Source organism: Hyaena hyaena, unplaced genomic scaffold (genome assembly GCF_003009895.1).
Source record: "Hyaena hyaena isolate Hyena2069 unplaced genomic scaffold, ASM300989v1 scaffold_20, whole genome shotgun sequence".
In the NCBI taxonomy this organism is placed as follows: Eukaryota; Metazoa; Chordata; class Mammalia; order Carnivora; family Hyaenidae; genus Hyaena; species Hyaena hyaena.
The window spans coordinates 1,816,286-1,829,822 of record NW_024080652.1 but is presented as its reverse complement, the minus strand read 5'-3'; the positions used below and the strand labels follow the sequence as shown (position 1 = coordinate 1,829,822).

Below are 13,537 nucleotides of genomic sequence, written 5' to 3'. Positions count from 1 at the left end.
GGGGCGGGCAGGGGGTAACGACTGGATCTGCCCCCATCCAGATGTCCGGCTGCTCCAGCACCATTTGCTTAAAAGACCTTCCTGTCCTGATTCAATCAGGGTGGTGCCTCTGCTTTTTCTCCTCTCTTTAAGCCAGGGTTCCTGAGGTCCGAATTACATACAATAATCACCGGCAGAGTGCGAGGAGCTTTGGCAAAGGGACAGCACAAGGAAGAAGCGAGTGTTTCCTCCTCTCTCGAAAGTTCCCTCTGCCCCTGACGCCCAGCGCCAGGCAGCCACTACCCTGCGTTCTGTCCTCTGGTTCGCCTTTCCTAGATCGTCACCTAAATGAAACCACAGAGGACAGTACACTTAGCAAGACACTTCGAGACCTGTCCAGCTTGTCGGCACCAAGGTCTCTTCTCCTGGTTGAGTAGTGGTTCCCTGTGTGGATATACTGCTGTGGACCCATTTGTCATTTGTCTAAGGGACCTGTGCATTGGTTCCTGTTTTGACTGCTATGAACAAAGCTGATTATCAACACTTTTTTGGCATATAGACTAGATTCCTTTTTATGCTAAGATTTTTTAAAAGTCAGAAAAGTTGTTATTAAAAAAAATCAAGCAAATTTTCACTTCCTAGAAAGTTCTACAAGATCCATAAAGGGAGATATGCTATAACACTTAGGGACTCTACTTAAAGACCAGTCAAACTGATCATCAAAATATGAGATACAAATCTTAGATTATCAATGCTTTTTCAATTATAAAAATTTAAGGGCTCAAGGGATTATGCCAAGGTTGTAGGATACAAAGTTAATATACAAAAGTTGACTACTTTCCTATATATCAGCAATGAACACGTGGAATTTGAAATTAAAAACACAATTCCAGGGGTGCCTGGGGGGCTCAGTCGGTTAAGCGTCCAGCTCTCGACTCTGGCTCAGATCACGATCTCACAGTTTGAGAGTTTGAGGCCCACATGGTGCTCTGCACTGACTGGGCAGAGCCTGCTTGGGATTCTCTGTCTCTCAAAATAAATAAACTTAAAAAAAAAAAAAAAAAAACCCTATAATTCCATTTACATTAGAACTCCCCAAAACATCTAGGTATAAATCCAACAAAACATGTACAAGATCTGTATGAGGAAAACTGCAAAATCCTGATGAATGAAATCAAAGAAGAACTCAACATGCAGAGAGATATTCCATGTGTGTGGGCAGAGTCAATGTTGGTCAAGGTATCAGTTCTCTCCAACTTACCCCCAGAGATTCAATGCAATCCCAACCAAAGTCCCAAGAAACTATTTTGTTATTATCAATAGTTCCCAAAGTTTACACATAGCGGCAAAAGACCCAGAAAAGGTAAGATGATATTGAAGAACAGTCAGAGGACTGACTACCCAACCTCAGAACTTGTCATACAGCGACAGTCATCAGGAGGATGTGGTATTGGCAAAAGAACAGACAACCCAGAAACTGACCGCCATAAATACAGTCAACTGATCTGCAGCAAAGGCAACACAATGGAGCAAAGACAGTCCGCCTCTTCAACAAACTGCGCTGGGGCAAGTGGGCACCCACAGGCCAAGATAAGTACGAGAAAGAACCCTGACACAGACCTTACTGCCTTCACAGAAATCAACTCCAAGGGGGCCACAGACTTAGATGTACAAGGCGAAGCTGTACAACTCCCAGGAGGCCACAGGAGAGGACGCAGACGACCTCGGGTGTGGTGACGCCTTTTAGAAAGAGCACCAAGGACCCGACCCCTGGAGGAAGTAACTGTCCACACAAAGATGTGCATAAGACTACTCACTGCAGCTTTCTTCCCAACAGCTACAAACTGAATACAACCCAGAGGCCCACCTACAAATGAGAGAATAAACAAACCGTGGTGGCTCGTTCAGTGGAAAGCTACCCAGCAAGAGAAGAGAACATGCCATGGCTCAGGAACCAGGACCTGCAACAGCACGGGGGGACCTCACAGCCACTCAGCTGAAGAGCGGAGCCTAGACCCACGTACACCCCACATGCGTCCACTTACAGCAAGTAACAGAAATCATGGAATACAAGGGAACAGGAGGGGTGTCGGGGTTCTGAAAATGTCCTACTGTATTGGCGGCAGCGGTAGCCCCACCCCCCAGGCGGACATGTCCGTCCACATTTGCTGAACTGTGCACTCAAGTGGTGTGCATCTTACTGGATGGGAATTATTCCGCAGCACACTTGACTTCACAAAAATGAACGTGAGCAGTCTTACTAAGTCAACCTCCTGAGGCTACACCTTTCCAACATGAACACCGGGAACCAGCCCTCACCAGTTTCCACAGCACAGGGTGGAAACACCGGGCCCGAGGTCCTACAGACACTGATAGATCAGGAGGAAGAGGGCAAGGAGCCTGAGCCCAAGGCCAGTCCCTGCTGAGCGGCCCTGAGACACCAGCTCAAGTCTGAGTTTCGATCTCTCACTTACATGACAAGCTCCCCCAAGGCTGTTCTCCTCGCCAGGGCGACTGCGAATATGAAAATGAAAACATGAGCTAAACATCTTGTAAAATATTAAACCACCCCCTTGAGCCCCTACCACTGCCCTTATTTATTTTTCCATCTTTATCGGGCCCTCAAATATTTGTATTCTATAAATATACCATGTTATTTGTTTTAATTACTCATAGTTTCTACCCATCAAAGAAGTATCTAAGTTTTTCAACTGGCTTTATAATAATTACAAGAGCAAATATGTTTTCAAAAGTGCTATTGTAAAGTCTTAGACATGTTCACGTGCTCACTCCTCACAATAACTGTGGGGAAATCGGGCGGGGCACCAAGGCAGCCTGCCCAAGCCTGAAAGTTAGCACCGGTCCTGAGTTGACATCAGAACCTCTCAGAGCCTACCTTCCTGGGGCGCCCGGGGGGCTCGGCCTGTTAAGCGTCCAACTCTTGACTCCAGCTCTGGTCACGATCTCACAGTTCACGGATTTGTGCCCTACACTGGGCTCTGTGCTGACAGCACAGAGCCTGTCTGGGATTCTCTCTCTGCACCTCCCTCACTTGCGCACATGGTCTCTCTCTCACACAAAGATAAATGAATTTCAAAATGAAGCAAAACAGAGCCTACGCTCCCAACCACTATGTCCTAACAATTTCCATGGTACACGTTTAATGCAGAATTGGCTGGTGTTTAGCGGAAACTCAGATTTCTCCTACCTTTATTTCTTCTTGTCCAAATAAGCAACTTCTGAGCATCAAATCCAGTAGAAACATGACCTTCATTAAGAAGTACAGGCGGGGGGGCGCCTGGGTGGCTTAGTCGGTTAAGCGTCCGACTTTCGCTTAGGTCTCGATCTCGCGGTTCGTGGGTTCGAGCCCCGCGTCGGGCTCTGTGCTGACTGCCAGCTCAGAGCCTGGAGCCTGTTTCAGTCTGTGACTCCCTCTCTCTCTGACCCTCCCTTGCTCATGCTGTCTCTCTCTCTCTCCTAGAAATAAATAAAACATTAAAAAAAAAAAAAAAAGAAGTACAGGCGGGGGGCGCCTGGGTGGCTGAGTCGGTTAAGTGTCCGACTTCGGCTCAGGTCATGATCTCATGGTTCGTGGGTTCGAGCCCCGTGTCAGGCTCCATGCTGACAGCTAGCTCAGAGCCTGGAGCCTGTTTCAGATTCTGTATCTCCCTCTCTCTCTGACACTCCCCTGCTCACACTGTCTCTCTCTCTCTCAGAAATAAATAAAACATTAAAAAAAATTTAAAAAAACAAAAAAAAAGAAGTACAGTCGGTTAAGCGTCTGACTCGAGCTCAGGCCATGGTCTCACAGTTTGTGAGTTCAAGCCCCACATCAGGCTCTCTCGCCTGTCGGCGCAGAGCCTGCTTTGGACCCTCTGTCCTCCTTTCTCTCTGCCCCTTCCCGCCTCCCTCGCTTGCTCTCTCCAAAATAAATAAACATTAAAAAAAAAAGAAGTCCAAGAATGTTTCCAGTTTTACTTACTTATGCTACTGGCAAAGACACCAGAAACTACCCACTCCTGTTCCAGCTTTACAAATTCCACAGAAAACAAGGAAATCGCAGCCCCCATCACCATAGTCCACAGAAGCGTGGGACATTTCCATGAGCGGTCTCCACGTCCACGCTCTGCGCTGTGTCACCTGGAGCTGGAGCGGACGCACGTGCCTGGTGAGAGTCCCCGTGCAAAACAGATGTGCACCCGATGCCACCAGCACTAGGGGTTATTATTATCATTAGCTTACTTATTTATTTTGAGAGAGGGCACACGCACACAGGGGAGGGGCAAAGAGAGAATCCCAAGCAGGCTCCACAATGTCAGTGTGCAGCCTGATACAGGCCTCGATCCCACACACCGTGAGATCATGACCTGCGCCGAAAGCAAGAGTCAGACACTCAACTGAAAGCGCCACCCAGGAGCCCCTAGGGATTATTTGTTCATAGAATTTCTTCGCTTGTATTCAGTCAACCCTGAGCGCTACGTCCGACAGTGTGTCCACACAGAATAAGGAACAAACAGTCACACTTAAGGACTGGAGGGCTGATGTGCACCCCAGAAGAACTGAATGAAAATGGAGTCCATACCTGGCCTCCCCTGAGCTAGGCCCAGGACACAGAAGGCTATGGGCTCACAGGGGTCTCTGCCGCTGGTCTCCAGGCCCCACTGGTAACTGCCTCGGGCACCCATACTGCTCCCACACTCCCACACTGGGTTTCGAGTTCTTACAAGACAAGACACACCTGTTGTACCTTCCGGACTCCTCACGAGATGCAAACATGTGCTGCGTGGCATCTGACCCTGGAGCCCAAATGATCAGCCTCATCTCTCAGAGTTCGTTCAAATAATTTATCTCAGAGGAAAATACTGATGATAAATTTCAACACAATTAACTTAGGAACGTGCCTGGAGCTTTCCCTCTGAAACCTCTCCAGACCCCGACCTCCTCCAGGTTCTCCCCCACTCCCTCTGCCCCCAGCCCGCTCCAGCCAGCATCAGCCCTCACCCACATCACAACTGTCTCCAACTTGCTCTCTGCCACTCTCAAGGTGGCAGCCACGGTTATTCTACTACCAGCCAGACCATGCCACTTGTCTGCTCAAATCCCTGCAGCCACTGGAATCCGACGGCTTCCTACCTCCAGTCCTCACAAGTTCTGCCTGATGGGATCCCATACCCTGGTCTCTTCCATCGCCCCCCCTCGCCCCCTCGCTGGCCCTACCTAGACACGCTGGCCCGGGGAATCCAGTGGCTCCACCCTGCACTTGCTTCTGATCTCAGCTCAAACCCCAACTCACCAGGGAGACCGTCCGGGTCACTCCCCACCCTGTACTCCTCACTCTCCAGGACTGCCCCCCCTGTGGCATGTGTCATCCCCTCCAATATTGCACATTCTCTGGCTTATCTGTGCATCGTCTGTCTGTCTACACTAGAATATGAACTCGAGAAGGCAGGTATACAGTAGGCACTCAATAAAGAGTCATTATGCTAACAACAAGAACAAAAAAAAACAGATAAACACAATGTCCCTGATTTTATAATTTCTGAAACTGGCTGACAGGTAATGAAATAACCTTGATAAGAAGTTAAAAGAAAAACAAAATAGCTAAAGAAAGCACCAAAACTCTGCTCTGTGACCACAGCCAGAAGACAGGATACAGAGAACAATGACAAAGAGGAAGAGGAAATGGGAACAAGTAAGCTGTCCCCCAGAAGGAAGAGGGCCTGGGGAGTGATCTTGCTATGCAAAAAATCCGGCCAGGACCAGCGGCTGTTCCTCCAGCAGAGCCGAAGGCTTAGTGCCCCTGCCTCTATTTTTTTTTTTTTAAATGTTTATTTATTTCTAGGAGACAGAGAGAGAGACAGCGTGAGCAGGGGAGGGTCAGAGAGAGAGGGAGTCACAGACTGAAACAGGCTCCAGGCTCTGAGCTGGCAGTCAGCACAGAGCCTTGACGCGGGGCTCGAACCCACGAACCGCGAGATCATGACCTAAGCGAAAGTCGGACGCTTAACCAACTAAGCCACCCAGGCGCCCCTCCTGCCTCTATTTTTATCAGCCTTACAGATGCTCCTTTATACGTTAAATGATGAACTCGTTCTAGGGAGTTTATTACAAAACACAGCAGCCCCTGGCCCTTCAAGGACCCGCTGCCATACTGTTCCCTCATCTTTTCAGCTGAATCTTTGGTGGTAGCTCCTGCCTCTGGGTAACAGCCTCCTGAGCCGTAACAGGATAGGCTTTACCCACTGGCTTCCTACTCGGGCAAGGTGCAAGGGCAGTTTCCCCTGCCTCCCCCAGTCCCCCCACCCGTGCCCCGCTCATCCCCACACCTTCCCCAGCCCGGCACGTAAGCATTTCAATCACAGCAATATTCCACGTTTACACAAATTGTCATTGCTGGGCAAAGGCTAGTCACAGCTGAGCCTTGCAGCTCACCGGGTTTCCCTCTCCCTGCACGACCGTTTATTTTCCCTGGAATGAATACGGTCTTGTGCTCTCATCTGCTGTGTCCCCCATGTACGCATCCAGCCCTGCCAGCTGTCTACATCTCCTCTCCAGATGTCCCAGCACATCAGGCGTCCTGTCGGTTTCACCTGCCCCCCAAAACGCTCTCCCGGGAGCCTTCCCATCGGGTCAGGCCTGCTCTGCACACCGGCTGCCTCTCTTTCTCCTTCCAGGAAAACCCTCTGTCCTCGGGCTCTGTCCAGACTCACCACCCCACTCTGGGAGGGCGCTTGTCCGTCACTCCCTTAAAGTATACAAGACGCAAACTTTGGGGAAAATATCTTTATTCCACCCTTCTTTGCCTGAGTACAGAGTTAAGGTGGAAGGTGTTTTCCTTCGGAATTCTGAAAGCCACGCTCTCCCGCTTTGCACCTTCTGATGTTGCTGCGGATAGGTCCCCCAGACACCCTGCTCCATTCATGATGCCCCTTTGGTGGCCCGTTTTTATGCTTTTTCTAGAAGCCAGCGCAGTCCTCTCTGCCCCAGAGTCCTGAAATTTCACAACAGCGTGCCTCGGAGTGGGTGCACACCTCTCTCTCCATCCACGCTCTCGCTACCCAAATTCTGAATCCACAGCCCCAGAGACGTTTCCAAATAAATCCCTTGTTTCCCAAACTCTCACTCACACTCTGGAAATGAGGCACCCCTCTCTATGCAAGCCTGCTCCTCGTGCTGCAAAGACCCACCCGGGGAGGGAAGAGACCAGAGAGTGAAGGATCCCTGCCTTCCCACCGCCCCCATCCAGGGCTGGCCACCCGGGGCGCCCCTTCCACACAAAGGTTCGGTTCCAGGAAGTCCTCCTGCGTTGTGTTGCAGATGGCCCCGTCCTATTTTCTCTGTTTTTTTTCTCAGCAACGCAGACCATTCAGCTCTCAGTCTCCTGATCGGACCCCTGACCTTCCTCTTTCCTCCCAGTCCCATCTCTGCTTTTCTGTCCACCTGCCTCAGTTCCTCAACTTTATCTTGCATGTACTCACTGAGCTTTTTATTTCTTACATTGTGTTTTTATACCCAGGACTCCACATCCGGGTTCTTAGAGCGCTCCCCTGACCCGGGTTTATGGGGCACCCTGCTCCTGTCTCTAATCTGCACGTGCACGTCAGTGACAGCCAGCTTCCTCAGTCTTCTTCCCACACACCCTTGCCGGCCTGCAAGCGTGCGTTACGTTCTCTACCTTCCAAGTCTGAGCTTTCTCTGCGTGTCCTTGGTTATCTGTTCCTACTGCAGAGGCAGGGCACCAAGAGAACTTGGAAGCTTTGAGCCACAGTGGGGGAGGTGATGACTTATAAACTTCATTAGTGGGGGACCCCCTGATGTCACTATTTTTAGATCCTATCTCTGGAGCTACTCACGCTCCCCAAAGACTCTTCCCCGGCCCCGCCCGAAGGGAACAGTGCCAGCCGGTAGTGTAGGAGCCCCTGACCCTGTTCGCACATCCTCGTGTTTGTAGAGCAGCCCCCCACCTTCGCTGCTCCCCAACTCTGCTGAGCATCTCCCATTCCTCTCGGAAACATCTGCAAAGTTCTCTAAATGGTTACAGAGGCCGCCGGCGGGGTAGTGGTGGGGAGCACGGAGTTGCTCTGTCAGTCGTCACTGGGTACATCTACTGGCAAGTGACTGGGGGACCGGCTGCAGCCACAGACACGCCAAGCAGGTGTGAAACCAAGTGCTGGTTTCTGAAGACAGAGAGACCATTAAACAATCGAAAACAAGCTGTGAGCTGTGGTTTCTTACCATGATGAACTAGCGGCATCTGCTTCAGCACTATCGTTAACCGGTCTCTCCTCCTCTCCTCTAGAGGCACTTGAGCCTCCAGATCTTTCTAGAAGAGAACCACCCGGTAGCCGTGGTGACATGCATCCCTTCCACCATCTTTCCCTCCCGGACGAGTGCTCCCCAGGCTTCTGTCCCGGACACCCCGCTCTCTCCAAGAGCCTATCTCATCAGCATGGCCCCCACACACCACAAATCCTGCAAGCCTAAAACTCAAATGTGCCGTTGACACCCCTCCACACCCTTAAGCATCCAAGGGAGAACTCCTGGCCACCTGGGAGTTTTTCCCTTCCCCTTTCCCACACCCCACAGAGGCCACCACATGGTGGGCTCTCCTGTTTCAGTCTTATGACACCACCCCCCTCCACTCTGGTGGCATCTGTCCTGAAGCCACGCCCCTACACATGTACCCACCCATTCTCCACCTCCCCGTACCCTGAATCCGCCTTCCACCAGTTACCGCTGGTGCTTTTCTGAAAGCCAAAACCTTGAGTGCCTCCTCACTGAAGATCAGGATAACAGCCCAAACCCTAGAATGGCATTCAAGCCTCCTCAGTAAGAAACCTCTTTTCAGCCCTAGCTTCCGCCCCATTCCTCAGTCCCCCTCTCACAGTGAATACAGGGACCTAGTGCCCCCCCCAAACACCCCATTCACTTCCGTGTCTGCACACACCCTCCTGCTTCCACCTGGAATGTTCTCTCCAACCTTCACGTCGTCTCCACCATGGAAAACTCCAAGGCCAGAAAATAAACCTCACCGTTCCTCTTTCTTCACACTCTGTAAATAACTGTCTAGATTATCTACTGTGAGGTGGCACCATATGACAATCGCATAACCATCCTGCCGGCAGTGAGCCCGACGTGTCACCTTGCAAACGACCAGAGGCTCAGTGTCTGTGGAAGTGATGAGGCAGCACACAAGGGTACTGGTGGGCAGTACCGTGGGCCAGGAAACATCAACCCCAAGTCCCACAAACTAATTTGCATGAAAACGACACACGTTTGCAACTCGCAGCAGATGCTCTCTCTGCGCATGGCACAGCCACCCTCCCAGGGCAGGCCAGCTGCCTGGCCGAACCACTGCGGGCAGTGTGTTACCTCCGAGTGTGCCAGGCCAACTGTGTCCCCTCAGTCTTCCACCCTGTCCTTCTACTTCGGTTTTTAACAGTGGCCTCAGCAGACACCAGCCTGACTCACAGCCCCCACACCAGATGTTTGCCCAGAAGGGCTGAGCTGCGGCACCGGTGTGGGGGCAGGCGAGGACCCCTGCACCGGGCCTCAGGCGGCCCTCGGCCTGGAACCACACTTCAGGGCACAGCACTCTTAAGAAGGCGAGTGCAGTGCACACCCCCATTCCCCGTTCATGCCGGGCCTCCCGAGCCTCTCCCGAGTCCAAGTATAAAGTAAATAATTTAATAAATCGCGGACACACTGTGGCTTGTTGTGCTCCCCGCCAGACGGAACCTCCGCCGGGGCCGACCGCTTGCCAGCGATGTGTCGGTGGCCAGGAGCCCGAGCAGAAGATATAAGTCCTTCTGTTAGTGGCCAGTGCATGGCTTCCCTTCGTTGGAGAGGCACAACTGCTGTTTCCGAGCAGGGGATCACTGGAGTGGTCCTCCTCCATGCCCCCACACCGCCGGCCTGGGTTCCCGGGGGTGGGGTGAGGGTGCCCAGCGCAGGCCAAGCTGGGGTCCCCGGGGCTGGGGATGTAGCACAGCTCGAGCTGGGGTCCCCGGGGGGTGGGGGTGCCCAGCACAGGCCGAGCTGGGGTCCCCGGGATGGGGTGGGGAGAGCGCCCAGCGCAAGCCGAGCTGGGGTCCCCGGGGGTGGGGGGAGCGCCCAGCGCAAGTCGGCCTGAGGTCCCCGAGAAAGGAGAGCGCCCAGCGCAGCCCGGTCCAGGGTCCCTGGCGGGGCTGCCCAGCGCAGGCCGGCGGGAGGGGCCCGCAGTCCCCGGTAGACGCGGCGCTGGGGGGCTCCGACTGGCCCGGGGTCCGCACGCAGGGAGCCCGCTAGGGCCCTCGGAGCACTGCGGCGTGAGGCCCGACTGCGAGCACCGCCCGAGGGTGCGGACCGGGAGCGCGCCTGCGGGGCACCCCACCCGCCGCCACCCAGCAGCGCGGGGCGACCTGGGGCTCAGAGAGGGTGCGAGCCGGGCCAAGGTCACACAGTGGCTGGCGCGGGGGCTCGGCCCGGGGGCGCGACGGACCCACCGGGCGAGCTAAAGGAGGGAGCCAGGACCCTTCCGCCGCCCGCGCCCCGCATGCCGCTCCGCGCCTTGTGCGCCTCAACTTACCTCACCTCACCTCGCGCCGCCGCCGCCGCCGCGCCTAGCTACCAGCGGACCCTCCCGAGGCCGCCCCTCCGCCGGCCCCGCCCCCGGAGCCCTGGACCCGCCTTCCGCTCCACGTCTCGCGAGAAGTCGTGGCCCACGGAGGGACCACGGAGGCCGAGGGCCGCACACCCTCAACGCGCCTACACCCTCAACGCGCCTGCGCCCTCCGCACTCCGCCCCTGCCCTCCGCAACCAGTGCCGTGTGGCGGCGTATTTACGACCCGAGATCGGTCCCGCCCCCCCGGCACCTGGAACCCGACCCCCTTCCCTAGCAGCCAATCCCATTCTGCGCGCAGCGGCGTTGACTCCGCCTCCAGCGGATGGGCGCGGGGCGTGGCAGGGGGCAGCCGGAGGCCCCGCGAGGCGCCGGTAACCTGCTCTTACGGAGCTCTTGATGTCTTTCGGCTCGTCCGCAACCCCCTCCGCTTGTAGAGCATGTCCGGCTGGAGCCTTGGACGAGTGACCGAACCTCTCCTAGGTTATCTCCAGGTCCGTCGCAGAGAGTGGTCACTTCACCTTGCAGGCAGGTGCGAAGCGCCCCGCGTCATGCCCACTGCATAAGAGAGCGCTCACGATCGTCGTTCTGAATATCCATGACTTTTCCTTGACGGAGGTAATATGCGCATGTAACATGACCGTCTTAGCGGTTTTTAAGTGTACAGATCAGCGGCGGGAAGTACGTCCACGCTGTTCTGCAGTCTCCACCACCATCCACAGGACGCTTCCACCAGTGATGGTTTCCCAGCGGACTGCCTTCCGAGGGGAGGCTCTGTCTTCACCCTCTCCTTGCCCAGCGGTCAGTTACCACGGAGTCCCCACCTGCTGGGTCCTGAGACACAGAAAACTCCTCCCCTCTCCGAGCTTCTATTCTAGCAGGGGAGAAAGCAAGCAAACGAGGACCCCAACCGCTCCTTTCCATCAGATTAACTCTGGTCAGGCCTCTCCCAGTGTAGACACGAAAATAAAACCAGTACTCTTTGCCCACTCCAGCTATAACTTCCTCAGCTAACATCTCAAAGCAGTGGGTGGTCTCTCATCACAGTCCCCTTCACTTCACTCCCCGGGAAAGAGGTCCTCTCCAGCTGGCAGGCCATGCTGGCACACGGCAGGATGGCACAGGGTGGGCGTACACGGGGCAAGGTAGCACGGGGCAGGTGACAGGGCGGGATGAAATCGGGCAGGTGCACACGGCGCAGGGTGGCACGGGGAGGGGCAGCTCGGGCAGGTGCGAACGAGGCAGGGTGGCACGGGGAAGAACGGCTTGGGCAGGTGCACACGGTGCAGGGTGGCACGGGGAGGGGTGGCTCGGGCAGGTGCACACAGCGCAGGGTGGCACGGGGAGGGACGGCTCGGGCAGGTGCACACGGGGCAGGGTGGCACGGGGAGGGACGGCTCGGGCAGGTGCACATGGGGCAGGGTGGCACGGGGAGGGGTGGCTCGGGCAGGTGCACATGGGGCAGGGTGGCACGGGGAGGGGTGGCTCGGGCAGATGCACACAGGGAGCTGGGAAGACAGTGGTTACCTTCCAGGTCTTCAGCTGGCGGCAGGTGATGGAAAGGTCATTTTACTAACAGGATTCAAGACTTAAGATACATGTTTCACCTGTGGTGTTGTGTGTGCACATCATTTTGCTCAGCCTGTCGTAACAAAGTACCACAGGCCAGGAGGCATAAACGACAGAAATGGAATCTCTCTCGGTTCCGGAGGCTGGAAGGCCAAGGGGCTGCTTCCTCTGGGCCTGGCGGCAGACTCTGTCTTGGACCTCACTCGTGGACTTGGCCGTCTTCTCTGTGTGCATTCACACTACTTCCTTCTGTCCCTGTGTCCACATTTCCTCTTTTGTAAGGGCGCAGTCACACTGCATGAGGGCCACCCTCACAACCTCCTTTTGATTTCCTTCGCAAAGAACTTTTCTTCAAATAAGGTCACATTTGAAGGTGAGGTCCTAGGGGTTAGTACTCCCACATTTCCTTTTAAAGCCTCTAACAGCATTTATGAAAAATTATCCAATGAACTGTTTTTAAAATGTTTTCCTTTTAAGTCTTTATTAGAATGGTTATAATAAATTTTTAAAAACTGGCAAAACCTAGTGCCAAGGAAGACGCAGAGTGGCTAGAAGTGCTCCTGCACTGCTGGTAGGAATGCAAAATGGCACAGCCCCTTGGAAAACAGTTTGGCGGGTTTGTAAAAAGTTAACTGTAATTCCACCGTGCAAACCAGCAAACACATTCCTGGGTATTCACCTAAGAGAGATGGACACTTATATCTGCACAAAAACCTGGATGCAAGTGTTTTTAGTGGCTCATTCATAACTGCCAAAAACTGGAAACCAGGGGCGCCTGGGTGGCTCAGTTGGTTAAGTGTCCAACTTCGGCTCAGGGCATGATCTCACGGTTCGTGGGTTAGAGCCCTGTGTCAGGCTCTGTGTTTACAGCTCAGAGCCTGGAGCTTGCTTCAAATTGTGTCTCCCTCTCTCTCTGTCCCTCCCCTGCTCATTGCTGTCTTTCTCTCTCTCAAAAATAAACAAAACATTAAAAAAATTTTTTAAAGGCAGAATTTTATTTAAAAAAAATCCCGGAAGCCACTCAAAACTCCTTCAATCTACAAACGAACAGATAGACTGTAAGACGTCTGTACATCCTACCAACTCGTGAAAACTGCCGACTTGTGCAGCGACACAGGTGAGCCTTAGGTGTGCTCAGCATTGAGCCAACCTCAGGACGGTGCATCCTGTGTGATTCCATTTAGATGACATTCTGGACAAGGCAAAACTGTAACGACAGGTGCTTTTTGGGAGTCGGGGTTGGGGGAAGGGCTGAGTATGCAGTGGCAGGGGGAGGTTTCAGGGCTGATGAAACCACTCTGTATCTTGATGGTGGTGGTGGTGGTGGTGGTTACTTGACTATGTTCGTCAAAACTCATAAAGCTGTGCATTCAAAAGGATAAAAGTCC

General features: G+C 53.7%; 1 protein-coding gene across 1 annotated transcript in view; it reads right to left on the bottom strand.

Moving 5' to 3' along the window:
• CHST12 (carbohydrate sulfotransferase 12) overlaps window positions 1-10,637 on the bottom strand; it is an 18,823-nt gene extending 8,186 nt beyond the window's left edge. Inside the window, exon 1 of the mRNA XM_039225959.1 lies at window positions 10,547-10,637. The gene's annotated coding sequence lies outside the window, so the exon portion shown is untranslated. The remainder of the gene's footprint in view (window positions 1-10,546) is intronic.
• Window positions 10,638-13,537: the final 2,900 nt, after the last annotated feature.